A 14,703-nucleotide genomic window follows, 5' to 3' on the forward strand; every position below is an offset into this window, starting at 1 on the left:
TATATATTTATATATAAAATATATATATATTGTGTGTGATTTTAAAATATGGTAACATGAGCAGTAACCCCATGTGCTGAAGTACAGCAGAGTAGGTGGTTGGTACCAGGTCTGGCAGAAATTGAGAGTCTTTTGAGCAGGAGCAACCTTCCAGCAGAACCAGTTCAGGATCAACTGTCATCACTTGGGATTAACTGGGCCTCATATGACAGAAAGGAGACAGTAACAGTGGTCCAGGATTACTTTCTATGTTACATTAAAAAATGACTTCTTTCATATGAGAACTACAGCTAAACAAAGACGTTTTGGCCAGGAATACTTTGCATGTAAAAGGATTAATTTCCATTATCACTATATGCTTGCTTTGTATGAGATTGTTGTAAAAGTAACAAGCTCATCTGTGACACTTCCTCAGATATTGAAGTTTTTCACCAAAAGGCTCTACAAACGGAATGTGACAGTGCTCTGTACTGCATGGAATGTGAAACTAGGACTGTTTTATTGAGATGTTCATATTCTAAAAATTGCACTGTCAATTTTTTATGGTAAACTAATCTCAGACCACATTGCATTAGGTTTAACCACTTCCCTTAAGGGAAGTGGTTTGTCTAAGTTATTTAGACATTAATAACTAGAACTTCAGTTATTAATGTCTAAATAAATATCAAGAAACTGCTGTCATTCTGTGATATATTTCTTTTACACTGCAGTGTAAACACATATTTTAAAAGGTGACCCAGTGGTGGGGTTAATGTTGGCATGGTGCAGCCAGTGTTTGGTCAGACATACCATCACACCACCAAATGACTCGTCTCAAAAAACTGGGAGGAGACAGAGTTAGCTGGGTATAGTGGGAGGTGTAAGTCATTGCCTGAGCAGCCCTACTATATTAATGTGGACCTCACCAAGACCTCTATTAAACTGTGCAAAGCTCATCTGACGGAGCAGGCACATCTTTTAAGCTAACGCCACAGTGTTAAGCACACAGGGGCCCAGCAGAGAGGCAGGCGGGGGGTTAATGGGCCTTGATACACTGCAGTGGGGTGAGATGAAGATGGGATAGGTGATGCAGGGAGATAGGGTGCATGGAGGGTGCCTCAGACTCCAGAAGCAATAAAGCAGGCCCAACTTTGTGACGTGAAGAAGTGAAGGCATGTAGCAAAACACATATCTCTACCCAAAATAAAGGACTAATCATCAGTATTATATGACATGCATTAAGAAAAAATATAAACACCTCACAAAATTCATCTGGCTTTGAAGATGTTACAAATAATTGACATCAGGATTTGGGTCGCTACCCTGGCGGCCCGACCCTGGATACGCAGAAGAAAATGGATGAATGGATTATTTTTTACTAGAGAGAATTATTTGTATGGTGCCAATTCAAATGTCTTAAGACAAATAAATACTGTACATAGTCAGTTCAATCCAATCATACAGACAGATTCAAAGTCAGTTGCAAGCATTTCTATTCAATCCAAGTGACAAAACAATGCAGTGAAGTTCTATTTATTATTCTAATTGGTAAAGGGTTTTAACACAGTGACATAATGTCACAATGTCCCATTGACAGAACTCCCCTTTATACCTCATACTCCACAACTGCTGTTTCTATTAATCTTATAATAAATAACATGAAATCTGTCTGTGCAGACTGGCACATATTTTTGCAAATGTCAAATGACAACGTTAAATAGCTGTCAGTTCACTAAGTGAAGAATAAATGAATAGATGAATTACACAAAGATGTTTTCAAGCTTTTATTTCTGACAATTATTATGATTTTCTAGTTACAGCTGATAGATACACAACATTTAAGATAAGATTGTTACAAAAGAAGTTTATAACCAAGATGGGCTTAATGGAAACCAAGTAGGTTTAATACATGTTTAAAGGTTGCTTCTTTGAAAAGATACTTTTATTCTATCAAACAAGCCTCATCGGATGCAAAGTCTAATTCATTGAATATGACTGCAAACATATTAGTTATAAGCAACAATGACGCATCATAAATGACAGGACTTGATTTCAATGTGAAAAGGCCTTTTTAGAAATACTAACATCTGATGAAAAGAAATGGTGACAGCAGCTTCAGGGACACAGATAGATGTCAGTATTTATTATTGAAGTGAACAGTTTACAATATAAACAGAGATTTTACCTCTGCAATAACTCATCTGCAGTATTTAAAAAGTGTAACTTCAAACTGTAATATTTTTTTATATTTGATCAGTTTACAGTATATGTAATTTTTTCATGGAGACTATTTAGAAAATTATGACAAATACATTTTTAAACAATAGTAAACAAAATGAAGCTTTCAAATGTAAAATGCAAAAATAACAATAAGTGTCATAAATTAAAACCAGATATTTAAAAGACACACACATTGGCCTTTCCCGCTGTCTGACATTAAATTTGACAGTGTCAAAAAAATTGCATGTTCTTGGTCAAACATTTTGAGTGTCTTTCTGCATACTTTCTATAATAGTTAGCTTAGACTTTGTCCCATTCCTTGAGGCAGTTATCCTGTAACTGAGTTAGGTGTGTAGGCTGCAGTGGTTGTTGTATTTTCTTCACAAAACATGAGGGGAAAAATGAAGTGGAGATCAACAGGCGGGTCGGCGCAGCGTCTGCAGTGAAGTGGACACTGTACCGTTCTGTGCCGCTACAGCGCCAGTCTGTACCAGTCGATCTAAGTTTCTACCCTCATCTATGGTCATGAGCTTTGGGTCATGACCAAAAGAACAAGGTCATGGAAACAAGCAGCCAAAGTGAGTTTCCTCCGCAGGGTGTCTGGGCTCTCCCTTAGAGACAGGGTGAGAAGCTCAGCCATCTGAGAGGGACTAAGACTAGAGTCGCTGCTCCTTCACATCGAGAGGAGCCAGCTGAGGTGCCTCAGGCATCTGGTCAGGATGCCTCCTGGACGCCTCCCTGGTGAGGTGTTCCGAGGCCCCAAGGAAGACCCAGGACATGCTGGAGGGACTATTTGTTTCTTTCCTGGCCTGGGAACCCTGGCCTGGAACAAGTGGCTGAGGAGAAGAAAGCTGCTACCCCTGACACAAACCTGGATAAGTGGATGTGGATGGATGGATGGATGGATGGATGGATGGATGGATGGATGGATGGATGGATGGATGGATGGATGGATGGATGGATGGATGGATGGATGGAACAAAACTTAAAAGTTCTTCATTGCTTCCAGTGGAGCACAATCAGTTTATAGTTAATGTTTCTAAATTACATGTGAAACAAAATTACTTCTTTTAAACGTTCCTGAACATGAAAACCTGGGAAAATGAGATTGGTTTACATTTCAAGCTTGCAAATCTAAGCATAGTGATTAACTATGATTGATTGAAGCTCTAGAGTGTGATTAATCTGATGACATTTTTTAATCAATTGGCAGGATTACTAAAAAAGAAACATGTTTTTTAGATATTTCTTGCTTTTGTTCTGGAGTTGATAAGCATATTCTGCATCAACATAGCCTGGTATTCCTAGATGCTAATGAAACCTTTTCTCACTGAGTTCTGTATGCATAAAAACATGTAGGAACTATCAAAGAGTTTATTCACAAATTAATTTACATCAAAGCATTTTTAGACCTATGACAAAGAACACAGGTCAGCCAAATACTTAAGGCTAGCCTCATTGTTTTGGCCCCTTCTTAAACATTATTGTATCTATGATGAGATACCGAGCTGCAGCTTCACACACTGGTCTGATTTATAAAAAACAATCCCACTTGGAGCAGTCCACGGTCATCAGTGTGTGTTTCTGATGTAAGCTTTAGTCACAATAAATGGGAATGGGTCAGGAAGAGGGGGGATTAACTTGTAAGTTTTTAGAAAGATTTAATTGTATCAGAAGTTAAGCTAATTTGAGAATAAGTCAAATAAATTTTAAAAAATGAACCATAAATAGGACATAGATCAGAAATCCAGTGTTTGGAAATGAGCAAAACTATCTGCAAGAAAAATACTATCACAGCAGTGTACTTTTTTCAATAGCCAGTCAATTTAGTGCAGAGTGAAACATTGCAGCAGACATCAACAAAGTCATTTTCTGGCATATTAATGTTTACATCCAATCAGCAGGATGTGGGGGCGGCCTAATTAGCTCAATCAGCTGGCTGAATGCAGCAGCAAATGAAAGTCCCACCCAGGGACCACACACACAATTGATCATTTCAACCGACTCTCCCCTCGATTGTTCCTTGACAGCACATCGGAGCACCTGAATTAGTGAAGGTCCATATGGTGATTAAAACAACCTTTTTTCCACCCTTGTTTAATAAGCGTGTTTGAAACAAATACATCTGCCAGAATCATAATCAAAGATTGTAAAGGCTTGGAGAAAAAAAGTTGTAGAACTGTTGTTCTTTTATTTCTGTTATTTCCAACCTGCAGTTTAATTACGAGTCCAACAGCACAAATTATCAAACTGAATGTCTTCTCCATTTTGGAGAATTATTACTTTTTGTGGCATGAAATTGATCAAGAATTGATTTGGGATGGCATGTGAATGTGGGATATGGATGATTGGAGACTATCAGTGAGCTACAACCCAGTAATGCCTTTGTACCATAAGATTACCAATCAGCGTCTCCCAGGTAGCAGGACCAGAAGCTGCAGCCGGTTTGTCTGTGTGGGTTACTGTGTTTTAAAGTGCATTGGAGTGGATATGGAGGCAAGGAAAGGATATCAGACGAAGGCAAAAAAAAAAAAAAAAAAAAAAGATTTGAACCAAATACAATAATAAAAATCCTTCTGTTATCTTCTGCATTCCCAGCACACACCCTCCATCTGAGTCTGGCCCTGCCCATCTCTCTCTGTCCTGCTTTTTTGCTTCTTCTGTTTTTTTAATAAACTACCCTTTCTTCCTTTCCTTACTACCATCCCTGCGCATGAAATATCAGCAAATAAAAAGTTACATTAACCCTGCAATGACCTTTACCACGTAATACACTGTGGCCTGATGGGCCACACCATGAGCTTCATTGAAAAGCTGTCATTCTCTGCTATCCCAAGCACTGCCTGGGGAACATTTACCGGATAATTAATATATTAAATGCATGAAAAATAGTTACACAGGGGCCCCTTTGTCAGCTCTTCCACCGCATGGGGGAAGAGGGATACAGCCTGTGAACCATCAATATACAAGCATCCTACTTCAATGGGCCATCATAAAAACTGCTCATAATTTTATGGCTTCATTCACAGCCTCTGCTGTAAAGGAAGGCAATATTTCCTCATAATTCACTCAAGCTCGCTCTGGCCTTTTTATGATTTGGCGGTTTTAAGCCGCTGCTGTTATGGAGGCACTCCTGGCCTCAGCATGAAGGACAGGCAGGGGTCAGCATTGAGCAGATGGATAGCGTTAGAAACATGCATACAACTGCACCACCTTTGGCTTCTTGTATCTTTATGTTGATAGAAAACAGTCCAACTGTCAGAGCCAGTCAGCCCCGCTGCTGGCCACTCTGTCACAGATCCACTGTGATGCTGGCCGTCTCACAGCTGATTATAATAAACACATCTGTCGTAACATTACAGTTTACCACTTAACCTTCTGGTTAAAAGTATTGATAATAATAATAATAACAGACTTTATTTGTGATGCTCTATATCTTTAGATCTCAAACGGCAAAAACAAAACAAGCAATTGTAATGCATAAAAATGATTTAAAAAATGAATAAGAAAAGAGATTAAAGCCAATATCTAAGACAATAAACCTAAAATCTGGCCAATAAAAAAGTGTTAGGCCTTTTTAAAACAGTCAGTTCCCTCAGAGTGTCAGGGAGGGCACTCCATAGACGAGGAGCGACATTGAAGCAGGTTCTGTCTGCCATGGTCCTCAGTCTGGTTTTGGGTTTGTGGAGAAGGTTTGAGTGGATGGAGCGGAGTGAGTGAGTTGTGTTTTGTAGGTTCAGCATGTCTTTGAGATAGTTGGGGGCATCGGTGTGTGAGGAGGGAAACCTTGAATTCAATCCTGGTGGAACTGGGAAACCAGTCAAGAGAGAGGAGGATGGAAGTGATATGGTCATATTTGCCTTCTCATCAGGATCTTAGCTGCAGAGTTTTGGACGTACTGGAGCCTCTGCAGGCTCTGATAGAATCCTAATAAGAACTTTGCAGTAGTCCAGTCTGTCAGTCAAACATACTAATGTCACTAGAAAGCATCCAGTGATGTACTCATCTATTTATATGCAAGAAATGGAAATGGGATATTTGTAAAGGTGGAAGTGAGAAAGTTACATTCATTATCACCCATTTAATTAGAGATTTCAAACTCAAAACTCGTAACAGCTGAAGATCAGTATGCTTTTCCAACTACAACAGTCAACACATCACAAAAAAAAGGTCTCTGCAGATCATATTTGATCTCCCCTCGGCGGAAATCAAAATGATGAGACTCCTTAGAACATATGATTGTACTAGAGGTATTTACAAAACATTTTTAAATAGAGCAAATACATTTCAAAACAACTTTTTCAAACATTGCATGCTTATTTTGTACACTTCCATTTTTACTCAAGGAAATTTCATTATTTCATAAAATCTCTAATACCAAGTTAAAAGAAACAAATAACAGTAGATGTTGTCTCAAACAGGCAATTACTGGAGCTCTGTGGAAGAATTGACTCCAAGGTTGTAAATTGAGAAAAACTCCACTTCTCAAGAAGAGACATTGTTAAGTCAGACCAAAGTATGCCAAGGAGAACCAGGAGAAAAATTATACAGATAAGAAGCAGGAGCTGTCAGGCCACAGAGACACTCCCTATTTCTAAAAACAAAAAAAAATATTTAGTGAAGTCAATAACCCCAGCAACACTGTCCCCAAAATGAAACAAAGAATCATGATTGTGTCATAATAAAAAAAAAAAAAAAAAAGCAGGACTGGCTCTCGTTGATAATCGTTTCTCAATGACTGAGAGTTCAGACCCTCTGAGTGAAGCAAAGTGTAGTGCCAGCCAGGGGCTGCTTGTTACCACGTTAGGACTAAGACTTCACATTGTTGAAACGTTAATTACATTTTTTTAGGGAAGTTGAAACAATAGCATTTTTAAAATGACGTACTTTGCATTTCAAGACCTCGTCTTCTGTCAGAAGTGGGCTAAATAGTACAAATGGAGGATTTACTTAAGATATTTATGTGGCAACCTGAGGGTGGACTCTTTTTCTTTTTTATTATGAACGCAAATATAGAATATAAAAGGTTACAATGACCAACAACACCACCTAGAATAACTCTAGGAAAATGTAATGTAATAAAGACACAGGTAAGTTCTGCTGGAAATGAGGAGACGAGATTCAGAAGGCTCTACAAAAATTGATTAAACTTCAATATATCTTATAAATTTCCAATAATCTGAAATTGAATGGTTAAAACAGTGAATGCATTGGACAAGATTTATTATAATAAAATGTTTAAATTTCAAAGGAAACCTAGGCTTACCAATGGGTGAAGTAGTGAGGGAAGGGGCAACATCCAGTGCAGAAAAAGGGGACCACCCTGGACACTACAAAAACACAGCAAACAAAGAAAGAAAAAGGTGCTCCAACAAAACACACAAGACAAGACACCGCTACCAGGAGTCACCACCGCCACCACAGAAGCCTCAGTCCCAAAAAGAAAGACAAAAAATGAAAAAATACGAGTAAAACAGTGATACAATAGCACTACAATGTTGCACTTTATCCCCTTAGTATCGCCATCAATGCTCCCGGTGTTATCGATCAACTGGTGGCTAAATCAACTGGTTGAAACCTATGCGCACCGCAGATGCTACTTGCGTGAAAAAATGTTTGCAAAACTTTACTATAAATCCCATTGGATGCTTATATGTTTAATATTGCATGTAAAAATTATGTTTCAAAACAATTTTCTAAAGAACAGCATTCATTGCGCTTCGAAAACACCGCATTTGAGCATAACCAGATCAATGAATAACACAATCCCATTCTCATTCAGGTTCACCAGAATACATTAATTCTAACTCATGAATAGCCGCAATGTAAACCTAAGTGGATAGTTTCTGCTTTTTATAACCAGCACTAATCAGAAAAACATTGGAATTGACTCTCAAGTACCTGTTATGCGAGTTGCTTACATTACATACAAGCAAAAGGTAAATAGTAAGTGTCGCATTGTTTAGTGACATTTACTACCTACAATAAGTGTCCCTAAACAATGAGGTGGTTATCATCATATTTAATAAAATTTAACTCACATACCTGATGGTGTTGCTTGTGGTGTTTACGTGTCCAAATAGAAAGGAATATCAAGTAATGTCGACAAGTTGTACTGTAATAAACTTGATCACTTGATGAAAAGAATAAAGACGAGAAAAAACAACAATAAGGAAGAAATGACACTGCCACATAGATCTGCGGTAGCCATGTCTTCTGTAAATGAGCTAGGAATTAAAGTGTAGCGTTACAGAAACAGTTAAAAAGATTTCGCTATAGTTTTTGTGGATACCTATTTGAAATATCACAATATGAAGAATATGTGGAAAAATTACACAGCCAGTCGATCTTTTTAAACATTTCATTTTTAATCCCAAGGCTCTTCAACATTTATGTCGGCTTTCAGGGAATGATCTTGGCTTTGAGATCTGCTCATGCCACATCGAGATCTATTTCGATCTTCCTTTGACGAGTTTCAACCTCTGAAGCAACACATAAGTCAGGACAAGTTCTGCGTAATTTACATGTTTTGATGGTTTTGCAGATGAACTTTTAAAAAAAAAGGCAACATACCATATTAGACCAATAAAGTCTTTCTAATTAGTTATTCCCGAGATCTTAGTGGTTGTTTTACGGAATCGGATAGTATTTTTGCAAAGATTTGTAGTTCTTTAAACTTATTGCATTGTTTACTTCCTGGTTCGGTAAAGGGGTCCTAAAAAGCCACGCCCACAGAAACATCAGTCTTTTCCAGCTGCCACCACCAGTTGATTTAGCCACCAGTTGATCTATAACACCGGCAGCAGGGAAAGTGCAGATTAGTCTTTTAAAACAATTTATAAGTAGGCAAAACAGCAGCGAGTGTCACTCCCGGTACAATGCTGATGAGTCATCAGAAGGATAAAAAGAGTAGAGCAAATTATTAATACAACTGCTAACAAAAACATAACTTGCAGCAGCTGCTTACCTGTGACCTGATAAATGACTGCATAGTCAAATAACCAGATCCCCAATTCCGCCTAGATGCAGTGCAACTGTAAGAAAACACTATGTGAAGGTTGCTAAGCCCTTACCTTCCTGTCAGCAAACAAATGAATGGACAAATGATCGGTCCAGATATTGGAGGTGCAGCAAAGGGGGCTAAGCAGATAGACCAGTTAGCATTAACAAATAATATTAAAGCTGACAAACAAAACAGCCACGCTTACCCATAACGGTGCAAACAAAGGAAGCAGATTGAGTTGATATTACGACGCAAGCAGCCTCATGACAGGTGAAGGCTTGCTTATATGCAGCAGCCGAAATTGGCCTTAAAGTGGCAGCGTACCATTTATACTGCTACAGTCAGAAAGTAGAACTCTTCAAAGATATGGACAATCTCCTAAATGACGCATTAAGCTACCTTACTGTGCACTCCACTGAGAGAAGAACCACTTTATAGAAAATAAATATTCTTGGCTGAATTTCAAATGACATCATTCAGCTATCAATCCATTAAGTCCTACAACAAATGATGCAGGGGTTTTATGTTACAGTCTATGTGTTTTGGCTCTGGAATTAATTTGTCAGTTAACAGGAAGAAACTGGATGTAGTGAAACATGACATATCTCCCATCCGGTAATAAACAGGGACGGACAATATTCAGTAGTACACTGAAACTCACCGTTAATTTGTTGGGGCTCAGCAGGTAAAATCTTGAGACTTTCTCATTGTTTGGAAAAAAAAAAACAAAATAGTTTATTTCAGTTCTGAAACCATTAATCATGTATGAACGCTGCAGACATGATCCTTTCCTCAGTCTGGGTTTTGTGTGATTAAACAGCAAAGTCCTATTTACATGGGAAATTAACTTGAGACCGTATGAGGGCTATTATCCTCCTACACTTGAACAAACACTGACATACCGTCATGCATACACCAGCGGCTGCACATGCACATGGACAAATACAAACAGGAGCATTATGTTTGCTGGCATGGAGAACAAATGGAACGAGTATGCTTGTGCATAGAACACATGTTTGCACATCTTTATTGGGAATTGACAGACAGGTCCTCTCTCATGTCATAAAGGCAATGTATGCATACTCCATGCCTTGTTTTCCCCATGTGTATAAATGAGTATATGTTATCTAATTATTATCATACAGTAATGATTACTGCATTCAAATGTGCATATTCAAGGGAATAAATGCCCATGTAATCCCAAATATGTTATTATGCAAAATCTACTTTTTTGAGCTTTATATAACTTCATCAAACACCATGTTGTACGCCTCTACGCTGCAGTCACAGGTTCGAGTCCTGGCCTGTGGTCTCTCATGACCCACTTTCCATTCAATTCTCTATTAAATAAAGACTACTAGAGCCAAAAAAATCCTTAAAAAAATTCAAGGACATCCATATATCTTTGAGAAACCTCCTATGGCTGCCATTTTGGAGTCCTCAGTGTCTCCTCACACAATGCGTCACCTATTCACCCAAAGACCTTCTTAAAAACATGGCATCGAACTGCGGGCCTGACCATACCCAGATATTGGTCAATTGGAGCAATTGGTCCCCACAACGTAGTATATGTCAGGAAAATCGTCCCCACAAGGTATTACAAACAAACGCACACACACACACACACACACACACACACCCCCCCACACACACACACACACACACACACACACACACACACACACACGCGCACACACACACACACACACACACACACACACACACACGTCGTTCAACCAGACAGCATAGGGCATAGGGGGGGCCCAGAAAATGTTTGGAAACCGCTGGAGGGGCCCAGGAGAAAAAGTTTGGGAGCCACTGCTTTAGAAGGTGGAAGCCAGAAGAGCAGGAAAGGTACCACAAATGGATCTCCATCAGAAATGCTCCAGGATGGGATTTGAACCCAGGAACCTTATTGCCTAAAGGCCACAGTGCTGTCACTATGCTGCCCTGTTTTTCACCCAGGTTGATTCCCTCATCACCCTAAAGAAAAGCTAAATCATGTTGGCCTAAAATTACAACAATACAGGAAGATGGCATTTTTGCAACCAAACAAAACATATATGAAAAAAAGAAACAAAAGAAAAAAAAAATTCTCTGCTAATAGAAATAAGCAATTAGTTAAAATTTGACTTAAAAGTTTGTGGGTTTTTTACAATTCTGTTGACTAGTTTCTAGTTTGTACCAGTTCTGTTTTTTTATGTTGAAATTAATCTTTACAACTAATATGTCATTTACCGGACACTAACTGATGAGAGGTATGGTCGAGCTTGGTGATTTAGGTCAGATTTTAGATTTCTGTGTCACCTTTGCCACTTCCCAGCCCTCTCCTCTCAAGCATATTTTACCAGTGCATATAGTAGGCGAGCTACGAGGAAATAAAAAAAAGACAGGCAGTTGTAGCCAAAATGGTGAGCCAGCATTGTTAGTGCAGTATGTTGTATAGGTGATCCCAGAGAGCTCACACTAAGCAAGCTTAATCCTGTTGACTAAGAATGGGCACTGGGAAGCATGCCAGTCAGCATTGAGCTGGTGGTATATAGAGCTATGACAAGAGAATTACCATGGCAAGGCTGAGCCTCCAAAGCAAGAGGTGCAGCTGTTGCCAGATGCTAGTGCACAAAAGCACCAGGACAGGATCACCACACGTCTGGTTGTCTGCCAGGTTCCCCACTCCACCTGGGAACACAGCGGGAGAAAATCAGTTCTGAACGTATAGTTGGTGTTTGTAATCTAGTGATGAGAGTATCTCCTTAACTTCTTGTATCGTAGCTATTACTATTAGCTGTATTACATGTTGTTTCAAACATAGAAAGAGGTAAAAGTATGTTTTTATTTTCTGTTACTGTGTAGGCAATACTTTGCCAAAGTTCTATATAATCTTGATACTTCCAAAACCTGAAGAATGTATTTGCATAAAAAGATTATTGACAAATCCAATTTTGAAGACTATTGCTCTAAATGGATAGGAAAAAATACGAAAAGAAAATTTCGTATTTTCTTTTCTTATGCAATTGCATATAATATTTTTCTTGAAAATAAACATCAAGAAAGATATTATGCAATTACAAATACATTTAGTATGTATTTTGTTAAGTCTAGGATAACTGGCAACGAATTATACACCCTTAGATTTTGACATTTCAACAATTATTTCAGCTGATTTCCTTTTATTGACAAGGTTTTAGAGAAGAAGACTCGACAAGTAAACTCATCAGTTGAAAAACTCTCAAACTAATAATATATTTGAATTGGATAGTGATTTTATAAAGAAACATACCAACACTTTTATGGATAAGTTTACCCACCTAGTAAATTTGTCTTTTGACATTAGTGAATTTCCAAACCTCTTTAGAAGAGGAATTATGACTCCAATTTTAGATGTCTGGTAATCCTCGACCTCAGGTAATATAAATGGGAAAATTTGGATTTTTTGTTTTACTAAATTTTATTTGCATGCTTTTATTTTTTCATGTTTTTTTTTTTAAATATAACTTTACTAGGATCAAACCAGCCAATAATTTTTTTTATCCTGATTTGTTCTTGTGCAAATAAACATTGGAGGTTTTAGGTCCAAATTCAATGAAGATACATCTTTGTAAAACCCAGAAAGAGTACATTTTTCCAAGCTTTGACAGTTTTATTAATTTATCTTAATATAATTGACATTAAATGTATTATCAACCTTTTCCCAAAGCTTATTAATCAGATAACTTCTGAGCCACCAACTGCAGGAGGCAGAACAAGGAGAACTGTAAAGACAGACGCAATTAAGATGCAAAACATAACTTGGACAATCATCTCTCATTTACAGGACTCTAGATTTGGAACAATTTGCCACCAATAATCAATCAATAACAAACTTTTAAACTTTTACATTTCATGACAAACATATTAACACTGAATCATGTTAAGTTAAGACTGGTAAGCATCTTTTAGTCATGGTTTTGTTTCTTTCTTCTTTGAAATCTTTTACTCTTTTGAACAACTTTTTATTATAATAAGTTTGTGCTTCCAGCCTCAAAACTATGGACAGCACGGTGGCTCAGTCTGCCTGCCATTAGACTGAATTGTGTGCAAATGGATCTTGATTAGTTTAAGAGCTTAAAAGTTTCTCTCACATGCTGCTGTGTTCTGATGATGATGTTAAACAGATGATGGAATATTTGGTAGAAAAACTTCTGCAATCCAAACAACGGGAGCAATCCTGGCTTTGCGAATAACTGAAGTCGAGGATTCTATTTGCACCAGTCGGCGGTGAAGCACCTTTTTCACTCGACTTGCATTGTGCGAGGAAAGACTTTCAGCTGAGACTGAGATGGATTAGCTCCAACAGACTGTCAAAGAGCAGAAAATTGCGCAAAATTTTAGTATTTACTATGCTCAAAACATAAATCCTAACTTTACTATGAAGTGTATACTAGACAGAAAACGAAATAACACATGTGCCATGAGGCCATATGGTGCAGTGTGTTATTAGCATCAGGTACTGATAAAACTTCAGAAACATTGTCCTCTCTATGGAGGGCATGACGATGATAATGTTTATGCTCAGTAGTACTTTAATTAATTACTGGAGTCTTACAACTTCATTTTTCATTAAATTTTTTCATCCTTTGTAAATGAAATTTTGACATAATGTACCCATTTTATTAATTATTGGGGAACATAAGAACAAAAAGTATATTAACAAAGTGGACAGTCAGCCAATTAGATGGCCAGTCAGATAAAAGGGCCCGCCCCCCTGATCACCCAGAATGTCCATCAGCTTTCTGGCAGTGGTCAGTATTTTTGGGCTTCTTTTATGCCACCACACCAGCATCCAGCTTAACAAATCCGCTGTAAAACATCCTCAGGATTTCACAGCAGATAAAACATTTAGCATCAGATACAACCAGCTTTTTCAGAAATTAAAACCTTTGCCATCCCTTCTTCTAAAGGAGTTAAATGTATTTATCCCAATTCAGTCCATTACCTATAACTGCTCTGAGACGCTTGTACAGTCTGACAGTTTGTTCATTCATGCCCCACCATGTTTTACTGATGCACAAAACACAAGCCTTGGCTCCTGGAGTTTGTGTTGATGATGGTAGTATTCCTCTAAGCATTCAGGTACCTCAGCATGAGTTAGAATCTGTAAAGTAGTTGCAGACAGAGAGATTGGTCTGAAGTCTCCTCATTTAACTTTAAAGTGCAGTGGAACAGGTCAACATGTGTATTGGTTGGACATTACATAATAAAGGCCAATCATTATGTAGGAACAAGAAGACTGGCAGAAACCAGTTGCTGAGTCAGCTGATTTTAAAGTCAGCTGACTGATATATATATATAGTGAGAGAGATATATATAGATATATAGATATACATCTATCATCTATATATCTATATAGATAATATATATAGATATGTGTGTGCGTGTGTGTGTGTGTCGGTGTACATATTCACATGTGTTGAATATAAATTCAAGATTCATATGTAACTCATGTGGATCTTGAATAAAAG

The sequence above is a fragment of the Poecilia mexicana genome, unplaced genomic scaffold (genome assembly GCF_051168715.1).
Source record: "Poecilia mexicana isolate PSO_F unplaced genomic scaffold, ASM5116871v1 scaffold_13, whole genome shotgun sequence".
NCBI classification, from domain to species: domain Eukaryota; kingdom Metazoa; phylum Chordata; class Actinopteri; order Cyprinodontiformes; family Poeciliidae; genus Poecilia; species Poecilia mexicana.